This window comes from Podarcis gaigeae (assembly GCF_964106915.1).
Source record: "Podarcis gaigeae genome assembly, chromosome: 1".
NCBI classification, from domain to species: domain Eukaryota; kingdom Metazoa; phylum Chordata; class Lepidosauria; order Squamata; family Lacertidae; genus Podarcis; species Podarcis gaigeae.
The window spans coordinates 110099473-110114888 of record NC_139678.1 but is presented as its reverse complement, the minus strand read 5'-3'; the positions used below and the strand labels follow the sequence as shown (position 1 = coordinate 110114888).

General features: G+C 43.1%; 1 protein-coding gene across 2 annotated transcripts in view; it reads right to left on the bottom strand.

Moving 5' to 3' along the window:
• Positions 1 to 15416, bottom strand: part of B3GALT1 (beta-1,3-galactosyltransferase 1) — a 333237-nt gene that overhangs the window by 164187 nt on the left and 153634 nt on the right. For both annotated transcript variants that reach the window (XM_083714070.1, XM_083714071.1), the window contains exon 3: positions 9449 to 9613. The gene's annotated coding sequence lies outside the window, so the exon portion shown is untranslated. The remainder of the gene's footprint in view (positions 1 to 9448; positions 9614 to 15416) is intronic.

The window sequence follows — 15416 nt, the reverse complement described above, 5'->3', positions numbered from 1 at the left end:
CCAGCCTTTGAGATAGGAATGGGCAAATCCGGCCATTCTGGATTTTCCCAGGTTCTCATTTTTCCAGCCAGTCCTCCACATTTCCATATCAGTTTGTGGTTGCTTTTTTTTTTTTTTTTTAAGATCCTTATTGGTTTGTTTTTTTTGGAAAATCCTTTAAAAAATAGGCATTTTAGTACAAATTTCTCCTGAAACACACAGAGTAGTGCAAATTTCAGCTAATGTACACATTTTTGTATACAGTCTCCCCCAGTAGGATTCAATTTTGTGCATTCTTTTCACTCATAGGTGCATTTTCAAATGCTTCTTTTTTTATAACCCTGGTACATGCATTCACTTACACATTCCTTGGCTGGAGAACTGCACTGAACAAATTTTGAAGAATGGCTGTGCTTGTGTGCTGTTTCAGAAAGCACAAGTTAGCTAGCTTCAACTTGCTGGTGAAATGTTTGCATGTGCCTCCTTTGATGTTGCCAATGGCTCTGGAGCATTTTCTCCACTGACCTATCCCATTCCTTTCCATCTTCACTAGCTGTGCTTGCAATTCATCAACCCCTCCCCCTCCCTGAATAGGTAAAGGGCTATTCTGCACCAAGTTCCCCAAAAGCCTTTCCTCAAGAAGCCAACCCTCTTTCATAGTTTTCAAAACTGACAAAAATGTACTGTACAATTCCAACATAGCTTAATAACACAGGTGCTTAAGGAGGGGTTGAGGGAAAACCAAAAGCAGTTGAACCATCTCATCCAACACCTTGCCAGGCCTGCTTGGAGATTCAGAAGGCATCAGATCCTTCAGATCCAGGTCAGTCCCAGGCCACCTTCCAAGCCACCCATAGCACGACACCTTAGTACTTCTGTTGACACCAGAGCTCTGACATTAGTAGGCCAAGGATGCAGGTGCTTCTATGGAAAAGAGGCACCTGACACTAGACCTCTCTTGCTTTGATGTCTTTGCGTTGTTTCTTATGACCTTGGGATGCCCGCCTGAGGACGACAGCATTGCAGAACGAGAAATGCTTTAAAACACAACTACAAAATGCAAACAATAAAATATCTTATGATGCCATATCTCTTTTGCCACCTCCAATAATTAAGAAAAGAACATTTCCAGTAACAAACATCCTTCATTTCATCTCTACGTCTTTTCTTTTCTTTTTAATTCTCCCTTTCAACAATATCTTGGATTTTTACCTAGCCAGCCAAAGACAGATGGAACACTTTGTCCTGTCTGGTATCTAGCCCACACAATTATTCCAGCAATAAACACATTAGCACTATCAATGAAGGCCAAATTATTATATGAGCCTAAATCAATTTCTGCAACATATTTCCAGAATTGTCTTTTCTACTATAGATGGGGTAAGGAAACAGGTGCGCCGGGACCTTCTAAGTCCCTGCCCCCTTAGCAATCCATAAATTCTTCCTAGAGCAACTTCCTGCCTTGTGCTGGCCACCAAGAAAACTCTTTATCTTGTCTCCAGATTCTCCTGTGCTCTTGAGGTTCTCCTCAGTGTCATGATACTCAGGTCACATCCAGGTGACCTGCTTATTGAGCATTTATCTTGATTTGTTGTGGGGAGGTTAGAAGACGTCAGCTATCTACTGAGCTTTCATCCTCCTTTGCTTGCGGGAAGGATATATTACATTGTGTCAAGCAAAGGTCACCCCATATTTCCCAAAGCATCTCCCCACGGCTTTCCATGAAGCGTTAGGAGAAGAAGGTTTGCTGTGCAAGACCTCTAAATCAACTTTAATTGTGCTACCTGAATTTGCCTTAAAACAGCGACAGTCTGGAAGCAGCCTCTGTTTGTGTGTCTGCTTGCTCATTCCTGCTCCAGCTCTTCCAGTCACCCAGCTGGATCCTCCTGGGGAGGAAACCTACCGGTAATTCTATCCCCCACTTCCTGTCCTCCCTCTAAAGAATAACAGTAGCGAAGTCCAAAGGAATCCTTTAATAGCTTGCAATATATGTAAATAGGTCAAGCCATTGGATCTCACACTGTTTAAAATTCCATTATCAAGACATCATAATCGTCCCTACAGCTCACAGTCCTTCCAATATTAGATGAAACAGTACTGAGATTCTACATCATCCCACCCCCAAAAAAACGCTTGGGGTTTTTTTTTGGCTCCAATTCAAGGCACCTTTCTTTCCCTTTACTATGACTTCAAATGAATTGAAAGACCTTTAAGAGGAGGAGAACCCATCACACAACTAATATGCAGTATGTAATGACAATGGTTTTGTCAGCGATTAAATTAAGCAGACTTCCCATTTGACCTCAGATGCTTCCAAGCATCTGAGAGGGAGAAAAGTCTCTCTCTTGGCTGGGAGTTAAAGACTCTTGTGGCTTTACTACTTAGATGTTTTGATATAATTTGGGGTCATTACAAGACAGCCAACAGGCTATAATCAAAGGAGTGAGTTCTTTTGAGCTGCTTCCAAACAAGAGTCAATATTTTCAGCAACTTTAACATAGTAGTTCCATTCCATTCCATATACATATGATTTAAAAATTGAGTTTCTCTTGTTCAAAGGCCAACTTTGGCTGTTCACACCGAAAAACAGCAAAAGCCATTTCCAGCATTTTCATCTTTTTTACATTTTAGCAAAGACAGTTTTATTATCAGGGTAACTGACTTTTGCCAAACACTTGGAAAATTTTAATACTGGGGAGGGGGGCACACCACAAAGGAAATATTCAATGTGCAGCTTTCAAAGAAATGTCTGGTCTGTCAAACATCATTTTTCTCACATTCACTGAAAAATAATAGGGATGCAAATGCAGATATGCCAAACGCAACAAAACCCCAGAGCTTTAAAAGAAATCATTGTGCTCTTCTCTTAACTGGCAGACAAATTAATTTTAGTGGGATGATTCTGAAAAGTTCATGCTCCGGCAACAATTGCTTATGACATTTTAAAGAAAGGGGGTTCTCATTCCAGAAATTATTTAAAGTTGTTCAAATTCTAGTGGCTGCTAATGTAAAGAAAGCAAACAGGATGGCCATAGATTTCAGCAATAGAGGGCAGCAGTTTAAAAATTAAGGCTATCCTGTTGTAAAACACACACACACACGAGTTGTATCTTCTGATGATTATTGGAGACTATTGGTGTCATGTAGAAGCACAGTGGGTATAAGGGCTATTAACTCACTTCCTATGAGATTGGGTGATACTATCCTAAGAAATTGCCTTATACCATGTCAGACTATTTGTCCATGTGGCTCAGTATTGTCTGTTTTGACTGCCAATGGCTCTCTAGAGTCTCAGAAAAAGGTTCTTTTTATAAATAAATGTAAAAGTCATTGGTATGTGTTGGTGCGGCTGTCCTATGAGTTACTTCCATGCAAGCACCATATTGTAGCATTGTGCAAAGGGAAATGAGCTACATGATTGATTGCTATGGGAACGGGAACAGTGATGTTTAGATTTCTGATACTAAGGTTAGTACATATATGCACATTATAACAACTAAATATGAATCATACATAAGGTGTTTTTCATATAAGACATGTGTTGCCATTTTCTCTTATGCTGTCTTGTGAGGGGGAACATCTGTAACAAGAGGGGTTCTATATGTGTTCAACTCACACCCAGGACACACAGACAGGCTTTGCATCAGATTTTGTTACATCCCAGATTCAGAACCTAATAAAATAGGGCTGCCACAAGTCTGGATTTTCCCGGACATTACCACGATTTCAAAGGCGGAATTGATGTCCGGGGGGATTTCTGAAAGGCGGCACTTTGCCCTGGATCTTAAGCAAGTCAATCGAAAAATCGCGGGTTTTTTGGTGCTTTTTGTAAAAACAAAAAACAAAACCCAAACCCCCACGCTCAATAATTTTAGGGTTTACCCCCCAAAAGCTCATATTTTGGGGGTCTTCCTAAAAAAAGTTCAACAACTTTTGGGGTCTCCAGGTTTTTACTCTTTGGAATATGGCAACCATAAATGAAGTGATTCAGCTTAACCCATGATTTGTCCAGAACAGGTAGAGGCAGCCCCAGATCACCCACCCACCAGGGCTGTCAAAAGGACTGATGGACTGGCATCGAGGGGAGGGGGAGCGGATATACAAGCAACCTGCATGCACCCCCACCTTCCAACAACATTTAATTAGGGGTTTAAGCCCCAATTAAACACTGTGCAATGCCCTGAATTGGGTCAGGTCAGTTAGAGATCATCGTGGGTCAGTCTGGGACTGCTCCAAAACACCTGATTCGGGCCCAAAATTGCATTGCAGGGCCCATGCATAGCCCTACATAATGCTTAAGTGACCAATTCAGGAGCTGATAAGGTGAGCGCTAGCCCATGAAAGCTTACAGCAAAATAAGTTTTTAGGTTGGCACATGACTCACTGCTGTTTTTGTGGCAAAAGGCCAACAGGGTTACTCCTCTAGAATCTGTAGCAATAAAAGATAACCCCTGGAGAACTTAGCCTTTCTAAATAAACCAATAGTATGGTAAAAGAAACTGCCGTGCTGAGCTCCACATGAAGTGCTCTGAGAACACGGGGCACATGGTGTCCTTTTCCACAGCTGGCCATGCATGTGCATCATCCGATGGTTCATAGCCAAAGTTTTCCACTGAATACACAGCAACTTTCTTCATTGCTAAAAAAACCCACTTAAATCTTTCATGCCGTGAGATGCCTTTGGAATGTGATGCAGTATTTAAAGTCCAAACCCACAGAATTCAATTTGGTAGCGAGGGCAATTTCTCTTTTTGCCATAGCCTGCCAGTTTATTACATTGCAACAGGATTATTTTAATGCAAAACACAGAAACTTGACTAAATAGTTCACCATCCAAGAAGTAAATGCGGCAGAAGATGAGGAGCAAATCAAATACAGTTGTTCCAGTGCTTTATTCCCAAATATTTTATAAGCCTTCAGCCTAACTCCAGCAGATGGAATGAGGACAAGTCAGGCTCTGAGCTGATTTTTGCAATAGGTAAAATACAGCCTTAAGACTACAAAACCTATGGCGCATATGGAAAACATAGCAGCGACAACAAACAAGGAGAATCTTTACTTTGCCGGGGGCTCTTTGTTAAATCTTGAGTTTCACTCCTCTGCCTCTCGGGAGCCAGCAGTGATGCTCGGTGTTCGGAAGGCAGGTCAGCAACACCAGCTTGTCCTATTGAATGCCACTGGCTTCTAAAACACGTTTTGGACACCAATTAACTTCAAGCTGTTATTTAAAGTGTGTGACCCTTTACGTTTTAACTGTTGGCATTTGCTGCATCTGGAAATCAATGTCAAAATACCCTGACATATTCTGATATCAATTAGTGGATGTGGCTAAAGCATTTGCCATTTTTTTTTTATTTTTTTTTACTCCAGGAGAATACACAGGCAAAAACTGAAATAGCTCTGACCAGGTAGGTTCTGTCTTTGGTTCTGTATAATGTTACTATGACCACCGTTATGCACATGCCTTACATCACAGCTTTCCAAACTGTGTGTCACGATACACACAGTGTACCACGCTTCTCCCGGCGCTTCTCCTGGGGATGGAAAGGGGCTAGTTTAACCTCTGGTTTGCCAGTAATACTTAATTACAGTGTCACAAAATGATGCATGTCCACAAAGTGAGTCACCAACCTGAAGTTTGGAAAGCTCTGCTTATATGCATAAGAGTCCTAGATTCACTTCCAGGTATGGAGTACTGAGATTTAAGGAAGGCCATGGGGTTTCAAATAAAACAACAACAACAACACATTGGAAGGCCATGGCTCATGGGCAGAGCGCATGCTTTGCATGCAAAAATCCTCAAGTTCAACTCCTGGAATGTCTAGACACAACTGGGAAAGACCCCTGTCTGGAATCCTGAGGAGCTGCTGCAAGTCAGTGTTGACAATACTGAATTTGGTGGACCAGTGGTCTGATTTGGTATATGGCAGCTCGCTATGCTCCTTTCTGTGGGTATTTGCAGGCAAAGAAGCTCACTGTCCCTTGAGCTCTGTGACACAGTGGCACAGTGAGTGCTTCGGTTCTGTCACTGCTGCAGAAGGTCACAAGTGGGATAATGAGATGGAACGAAGCTGCATGAAGATGGAACCCACTGTTTAAAGGCACAGTCTGAAAGTGAACCAAGAATGGATGTGGACAAACTATTTGCCTTTTTTTAACACCAGGATAATGCACAGTCTCCCTGCTTATTTAACTTATATGCAGAATTCATCATGCGAAAGGCTAGGCTGGATGAATCCCAAACTGGAATTAAGACTGCCGGAAGAAATATCATCAACCGCAGATATGCAGATGACACAACCTTGATGGCAAAAAGTGAGGAGGAATTAAAGAACTTTTTAATGACGGTGAAAGAGGAGAGCGCAAAATATGGCCTGAAGCTCAACATCAAAAAAACTAAGATCATGGCCACTGGTCCCATCACCTCCTGGCAAATAGAAGGGGAAGAAATGGATGCAGTGAGAGATTTTACTTTCTTCGGCTCCATGATCACTGCAGATAGTGACAGCAGTCATGAAATTAAAAGACGCCTGCTTCTTGGGAGAAAAGTGATGACAAACCTAGACAGCATCTTAAAAAGCAGAGACATCACCTTGCCGACAAAGGTCTGTATAGTTAAAGCTATGGTTTTCCCAGTAGTGTTGTATGGAAGTGAGAGCTGGACCATAAAGAAAGCTGATCGCCAAAGAATTGATACTTTTGAATTATGGTGCTGGAGGAGACTCTTGAGAGTCCCATGGACTCCAAGAAGATCAAACCTATCCATTTTTAAGGAAATCAGCCCTGAGTGCTCACTGGAAGGACAGGATCCTGAAACTGAGGCTCCAATACTTTGGCCACCTCATGAGAAGAGAAGACTCCCTGGAAAAGACCCTGATGTTGGGAAAGATTGAGGGCACAAGGAGAAGGGAACAACAGAGGATGAGATGGTTGGACAGTGTTCTCGAAGCTACCAGCATGAGTTTGACTGAACTGCAGGAGAAGATAGGAGTGCCTGGCGTGCTCTGGTCCATGGGGTCATGAAGAGTCGGACATGACTAAACGACTGAACAACAACAATGCACAGTCAAAACCAAAACAAAAATACACTAGGATCTTTAGCTAGCAGCTTTCCTTCAGGCAACTGTTTCATTTATTAAAAGCCACTTGCATTTTTAAATTAGATTTGCATTATTTTCACAGTGGATTAACCTGACACTTTGTTTTAAAAAAGAATCTGTGGGTTTTTCCACTCTTCCTCCTTGCTAAATCCTTCTCACTTGTCCCAATTTTGAAATAATTTAAGAATCTTTTTCTTTAATCCCTTTCAGTAAATGAATTTTTGTTAATGTTAATACCACTCAGCCTGTGGACATATTTGCTACAGCTACGCATATGGAGAATCTCTTTTGGAGATTATTGGATTAACATTTTTTGGAGATTACCCTAGAAAATCTGATGCATAGTTGCGTTGCAATTGTTGAAAAGCTTGGGATTTCTCAGCTTTGATTACTTTTGATTTGTCTGAGGGGCTTTTAAATAAAATAGTTGGGAGATTTCTTCCTGTTCAGATGTTCCTAATAGGATTACATTGTCTGTTCAGCACTAGGGCCTTGAAAATCGTCCACCAAGCTCTCTGTGGTATTTCACTTCTCTCCTCTGCCGTATCTCAATTAGATATCACACTGGTGTTATCAAGGACTACAGTAGGTTAACTTCTGATTATCATTCTATTCACCTTGAAATGTTCACTTCTCTTTTAATCCTTAGCACATTCCCAGAGGAAATAATAAATAATATCATGCCATATGGCAAATGGGATCAGCTGCAACTCCATGCAGCTTGTAGCTGAGGAGTACTGCCTCTTGTAACACAGCCATAGCTGGCATATAAAGCCTGCTCCTGAATTCTCAGTAGAAGACAAAGAACTGGGCAAACCAGATCTCTGTACACAAAGTTAGGCAGAACTTTCTACTGTTCCTTCCCATTATGGCTCAGTCTATAACCTAATCTCCTCCAACTGAACCAACCCTCAGTCAACCTCCTCTCTAGGTGAGCAAACCTATGGACACCAACAATAGAATAATTTCCCTTTTTGTTGGTGACATTTACAACTAATTCAGAATGTGGCAGCTAGACTGGTGACTGGGAGTGGCCGCCGGGACCATATAATACCGGCCTTAAGGATCTACACAGGCTCCTGGTATGTTTCTAAGCACAATTCAAAGCGTCGGTGCTGACCTTCAACGCCCTAAACGGCCTTGGCCTTGTATACCCGAAGGAGCATCTCTCAACATTGTTCTGCCCAGATACTGAGGTCCAGCTCTGAGGGCCTTCTGTTGGTTCCCTCACTGCGAGAAGTGAAGTTACAGGGAACCAGGAAGAGGGTCTTCTCAGCAGTGACGCCCTTCCTGCAGAACACCCTCCCAGCAGATTAGAAAGAGATAAAAGAATTACACAGCTTTTAGAAGACATTTGAAGGCAGCCCTATATTGGGAAGTTTTTAATATTTGATGTTCTATTATGTTTCTATATGTGCTGGAAGCCGCCCAGAGTGGCTGGGGCAAGCCAGACAGATGGGTGGGGTATAAATAATATTTTTATTATTATTATTTACCCAAGATTCAGGACAGACCAAAGAAAGTACTTCTTCACATAGCTAAATCTTGGAATTTACTCTCAGAAGAGGTAGTGATTGCCACCAATGGGAAGCTATCAATGGCTCCCAGCCACAATGGTTCTGTTCCGCCTCTGTAGGCCAGTTGCTGGGAATCAGAAGTGGAGAGAGTGCCATTGTGCTCAAGTCCTCCTTTTGTGCTTTCCTTAGGTATCTGGCTGTTCACTGTGAGAATAAAATTCTGGACTAGATGGGCCATTGGCCTAAACCAGTAGGCTTTTCTTATGTTGAAGCTTAGGATTGTGTTGTATAACAACCTGATTTAGTCCTCTTTTCTGTCACTCATGCCGCAAACCCTTCTCACAACATAGTACCACCTCTCTCTCTCTCTCTCTCTCTCTCTCTCTCTCTCTCTCTCTTTTCGTTCAAATCCCCCAGTCTCAAATAAGTCCAAGCACATTTAACACACAACCTCTTTAACACACCCGTCTCTTGCTAACTTTTGGCCTCAAGCCTTGGTCTCACCATCCATGTTTTGGGCTTGGCACATGAAGGCTTCTCCCATAATTTGGGATCCTGCAAGATTAGGATTCTACAGCACAGAAGGAGCTTGCACACATATACTAGGTTTGCCTTTAAAGAGAGCCCTTTCCGACACATGAGGGGCAGTACCAGTGGGAATATGGAGGTGCATGGGGAAATACATAGAGGAAAAGACCTGAATAGCAATAGATAGATAGATAGGAGACACATTAACATATTAATCTCCTGAGGATGGGGTGTGGGTTATTGTTCCCCCCCCCCAACATCAGAGAAATGTTACACTGTTTCCTCACAATTACATTTTTCAATGCAGCTTTCTGAATCACTCACCTAACTTCTCAAGACGTCCTGTTTTTTCTGCTTCCGTTTAAAAATCTGACATTCTTGCCATTGCATCGCCACACCCATCTTGTCAATAGTTCTTCATTCTCTGCCATACTTGACTGTGTCCACCCCACTTGACATCAAAGAGAATAGGGCTGCTTGATGCTGAACCTGTTTTGTTAAACAAACAACAACAAACAAACCAAGAAAATTAGAGTTTATATCAGAAAAGCTCTTAATGACCTGTTTAGAGAGCAGACATTAAGAGAATCCCAGCATGAATGAAGGAGAAAATAAAATTCAGTGGAACCTGCCTGTGAGGGGGTTGCCTTTAACTGATGGGCTGGTCAGCTGATTATCTTTTGGTGGAACGGGAGGAGCGGCTGAGAAGACAAGATGCTGTTTATTGGTTATTAGCTCAGCAGTAGTGCTAATGGTCAGCCACAACTCACAGTCTGTTGAAGTTGTAATGGGGAATAAGCTTGCAGTTTTCCCTTACTGAACATGCCTGTGTATTGGGGACTTGAGGCTAGCAGGCAGACTTCTGGAAGATTTAGAGCGGGGTAGCTTACTCCTCAAGATATTGCTGGACTACAATTCTCATTCTCCCTGACCATTGTCCAGGCTGGCTGAAGCTGATGGGAGTTGGAGTGCAATAACATCTGGATGACACCATGTTAGCCACTCATTAGTTAAGGGGAATGGAGATGGGGTAGGAAATTCTGCAGTGGGGCAAGTTCTATAGGATTTCTATCAATGTCCAAACAGAAGAGAGTAATGAATGGCTTTTGCTCTGTGGCAAGCAGTATTGAAGGAGTATCTCTCTCCAACCCCATCATTCAGCCTGGACTGAGGGCCTTCTGGCGGTTCCCTCACTGAGAGAGGTGAAGCTACAGGGAACCGGGCAGAGGGCCTTCTTGGTTGTGGCACCCACCCTGTGGAATGCCCATCAGATGGTATATAATGAGTAAAAGTAAAGGTAAAATTAAAGGACCCCTGACAGTTAAGTCCAGTCACAAATGACTCTGTGGTTGTGGTGCCCATCTCGCTTTACTGGCCAAGGGAGCGGACGTTTGTCCGCAGACAGTTTTTCCGCGTCATGTGACCAGCATGACAAGCTGCTTCTGGTGAAACCAGAGTAGCGCACGGAAACACCGTTTACCTTCCCGCCGGAGCGGTACCTATTTATCTATTTGCACTTTTTGGACGTGCTTTCAAACTGCTAGGTTGGCAGGAGCTGGGACCGAGCAATGGGAGCTCACTCCATCACGGGGATTCGAACCGCTGACCTTCCGATCGGCAACCCCTAAGCTCAGTGGTTTAGACCACAGCGCCACCCACGTCCCTACATAATGAGTAATTATATAGCATTTAGGAAACATCTGAAGGCAGCCCTGTATAGGGAAGCTTTCTAAGGCTTAAATGTTTTACTATGTTTTTATATATGCTGGAAGCTGCTCAGAGTGTCTGGGGCAACCCAGTCAGATGGACGGGGTAGAAATAATAAATTATTGTTTTGAATTGCCTTAGCTCTGCATTTCTCAAAATTTGCCCTATCATCTTCCCCTTTGCCAAGTTAGACAAAGCTAAGGGATGGGGACCTGCTTTCTGGAGAGTTAGCCACACTTTGGAATTGTCTCCCTTAAGACAGAATCAAGGAATTGTCGAGTTGGAAGGGGTGTCAAAGACCATCCACTCCAATCCCTGCAATGCAGGAATCACAGCTAAAGAATCATTGACAGACGGCCACCCAACCTCTGTTAAAAAACCTCCAATGGAGATGGTATCTCCATCCTGACATCAGTAGAAGAAGGGGGGATCAGAGGGGCCTTCTCTCACGCTTGGACACATAGTAGTGGACACTACTGTTGAGCTGATTCCCAAGGAATTTGCCATCCCTTCTTGCAGCATGCTAGTTTGCTCCCTTGGCACATAGCTTGGGAAATGCCGGCTTAGCCTGCCAAGCAGAATGCAGTAGTAAGCAAGCCACTCCCAGTCATGCGCAGAACAAATGAGCTCCAATATACAAGCTTCAGGACCTGACTTCTTAAACCTCTTTTTGGAATTTGTGCCTCGGGAAGAAACCTCATCATTGCCTGCACCACCTCAAATGCTCCACAAAGCACACGCATACCCAGATTCCCAAATCAGCAAGCCACTGTTATCTGTAATGCGGCTTCTTACAGAGCACCGGGTTTAATCATGTCTTAATGCAATTTGCATTTGTGTGGGTCCGCTGTGCATTTCCTTGGAGCATGCCACATTCTATTAAAGTGTCCGGCTTCTTGCAGGGAGAATATTAAATGAAAGCAGCTCGTAATTTGCCTGGAAATGTATGTACTACACGAAAAACACACACAATGTTATCTGTGATTAGTTTGCAGAAGCCATCTGTCATCTCTGCGCACACACGCACACACCGCCTTGCACTCAACCAAACCAAGGATGACAGAGGAACTGGGAAAGAAAAGTATATTTACTTTTGACAGTGGAATCTACCAGCTTCCTTTTTTGCTATGGTTATCCAGCTTGGAGGAAAATGTGTTGGAGGGAAAGGATGTGGATTCTAATTTACAAGAGGAGAGGCATGCCTAGTCCAGACCAGCAGGCTTTTAACATCTTGAAGAAATGTGTGTGCAAAGTTCACGGCAGGCAGGTGCGCATTGAGTCTATTTACAGCTGGAAGCCAGAACCGAGATGCTTGATGAGGTCGGGTATATCAGGGAATGTGTCTTTTCGGCATCCTTTCCTGAGAGAGCAAATCATTTGCCTGTAATGAGAATACTCATTTTGAAATTAAGCGCAGCAGGTGCGGAAAAATCTTTCCTATTTATGCCCCAAAATATGTAGGTTTAGTGAACAAAACCAAGCAAAGAATAGTGGATACCAAACTTCAGAGTTTGGGGGCCAAAGAGGGGAAATGGGAAACAGGTTGGATGCATGTAGCTGCCACAAGCAGGACAAAGAGGAGGGGTGGACAGCAATCAAGCAGTGAGTAACAATGATTTGCTGAGCTGGTATTGTCCTGGGATTCTCAAGTCTTACTGCAACAAACATAGTGTAGTGGTTAGAGCATGGGTAGGGAACCTTTTTCTCTGAAGGCCAGGCAGAGAGGCTTAGAGGACTAGGTTTAAATCCCAGGGTCTGAGGTTCTGTAATCTGTACCACTGGGTCAGAGTGTCAGGCAAGAATCAGGATGATCAAGGTTCAAATCCCCCCGGTCCACTGAGTGATCTTGGGACAATCACTATTTGACAGCCTAACTTTTCTGGCAGGATTGTTGGGAGGATTATGGGAGAGGGAGTAGATGATGTACGTTGCTCTCAGCTTGCTGTGGGAAGGGCAATATAAAAACTGGAGTAAATAAAGATAGAGCGCCTTTTTTTTTTTTTTTTGCATAAAACCGCCCCCTCCCCCGCAATATTCAAAAATGCCAGAGAAAATGGCAGCAGAGGCCAAAGGGAAATGTGAAGAGCCTAACTGCCCCCAGAGTTTCAGGCAGGAGTTTTCTCAGCCCACCTTGGGATCCCACGGTTTGAACAGCATGTATGGGCCAATGGTTTGTTCGTTTCCTGCTTGGCAGGGGGTTGGACTCGATGGCCCTTGTGGTCTCTTCCAACTCTATGATTCTATGATTCTATGTGCCTTGCCACTGAACAGTGTTCTGTAGTCAGAAAGCTCCCTCTTTTCCAACAGCCACATAACAATCCTTGCTTTGCCTACTAAAGTTTGTATTTTATTTCTGGAGCACAGCCTTTGGTGGTTCCTGCTAATAATCTATTGAAATTTCCAGTCTCAGAGATGAAAAGTTGGGGAGCCAACTATGGACATTCTGCTGTTCTCATAAGGGATGTGCTTATGTAGCCAAAACACACCCTTCCTTTTTTGGTGCCAGAGGGCGAAAGGCAAGTTTCTTTGTTTTGCCTGGGAAGGGGAAGAGCTGCCACAGAGGGCTGGCTAGCAGAAGTGGCATTCTCCATCTTAAGCCAGAACTGAATTCAAAGGTGCTGGCTTGTAACAGGGGGTTCTAGCGAACTAAATCAACTCAGACGAAACACATTTAAATGAATAGACCAAAGTAAGCTGTTCTCATTCATTTCAGTGAGCCTATGCTGAGTAGAACTAACATTGGCTGCAACCCAGAGTGAATCTGTATTTCAAACCCGGCTGCAAATCTGCTCCCAAAAATAACTAAAATAACTGAATTATCTCATAATGGTGAAGTGGGGATCTTAGTATGTCTCATTAAGAATGATATTCTAACTGGGATTTTAATATACCTGCTACCTCCTTGCTTGCTTGCTTTAACCATTAATTTCTAATGGCAGACGCTTGTCAAATTAACAGTATACTAAATCTACGGCTTTCCTCTCATCCATCACGGTAATAATATTCTTCAGATGACTCCTATGTGTTAGCAAAGCATGACCTTCTCTGCCTGAATCTATAGAAGTGACTCTTAATCAAACTCTTCATTCCCAGGTGTTCGCTGAAAGCGTCTACTTCAAAAAACCTATTTTCTTTCCACAGCTTCTGGGTGACTACCAGTTTTTTTTGGCACAATCCTAGGCATGTCTACTCAGAAGTAAGCCTCATTCAGTAAGCTCAGCTGGATTTACTTCTATTTCAGGTAAGTGCGCATGGGATTGAGGCATTAGTCTGATGGTATTCTAACAAGAAAATATCCTACATTGTTGTCTGAGCTCTCGAAAGTTTATCTCCTTTTTATTGCCTTTTTATTAATTTATAAAGATTTCTTGGTTTACAAAAGTATGTGCAATGTCTCTTTTTTCAAGTTACATTTTCTGCAGGTCAATTTCATTTGTTGAGACGTTAGTGTTACATTAGGAAGAAAAGGGGGGAAGAGGTGGAGGGGGCAATGGTGGGTGGGGATGGGGGTGGGTGGGGATGTTTCTCTTTTACTTAATGTATGTTTAGGGTTTTGTGTTGTTTCTGCAGGTTCTCCTTGCCACTCACATTGGGTACCAAAAATGATGGCTATTTAGGGAATGATTACTCAATATTAAGATTTATGTATGCATACACTTAAAACACTTCCTAGCTAAAAGATACCAAGGTGGGGTAAGAGAGGTGCAAATAAAACTTAAATATCAATGCCATATAAACAATACACAATATACTGGCCAGAACAGAGGGAGAGGTGTGATGGTGGTCCACTTTTCAGGCACTGCATATATGCAACTGAACACCTGAACAATACAGGTTGCTTTGGTCATGCTCATCCTGTGAGGGTAAGGATGACGTGAAGGTACCGTATTTTTCGCTCCATACGACACACTTTTTTCCTCCTAAAAAGTAAGGGGAAATGTCTGTGCGTCTTATGGAGCAAATGTGTGGTCCCTGGAGCTGAACTGCCCAGGGGCAAAAAGCAGATCGTGGAGGGGGGAGGGAAAGACAGCGAACTTGCAAGGAGAGGAGACTGGAAGATTAAAGCAATGAGGAGAGAAATTAGAAGAAAAGGAGGAGCAAAAAACTGCTCCAGCTAAGGAAAAGACACTAAGGCAATCAAGAGGGAAGGGGGTATTGAAACAAAGCCGCTGAGCAGCTGATCGGCAAGGGATCGGGAGGGAGATAAGGGACTATAGAGATAAAGAAGGCTGCCTGGGAGGGGGGAGGTAAAAGCACATGGATCCTCAGGATTTTTGCATTGGGTCACCCCAAATTCTCCATCAGATTACACAGCATGTCCATGGCTACAGCTTGCACCAAAAAACACATGCATCCACTGTTTCGTGGGGCCATAATGGCACAAAAACGTGGTTACAAAGCACGCGTCCACATGGATCCTCAGGATTTTTGCATTGGTGTACCCCAAACTCACCGCCAAATCACATATCATATCTGTGGCCACAGCATGAACCACAAAAATCATACATCCACTGTTTTGTTCAGAATATTTTTTTTTCTTGTTTTCCTCTTCTAAAAACTAGGTGCTTCTTATGGAGCGAAAAAT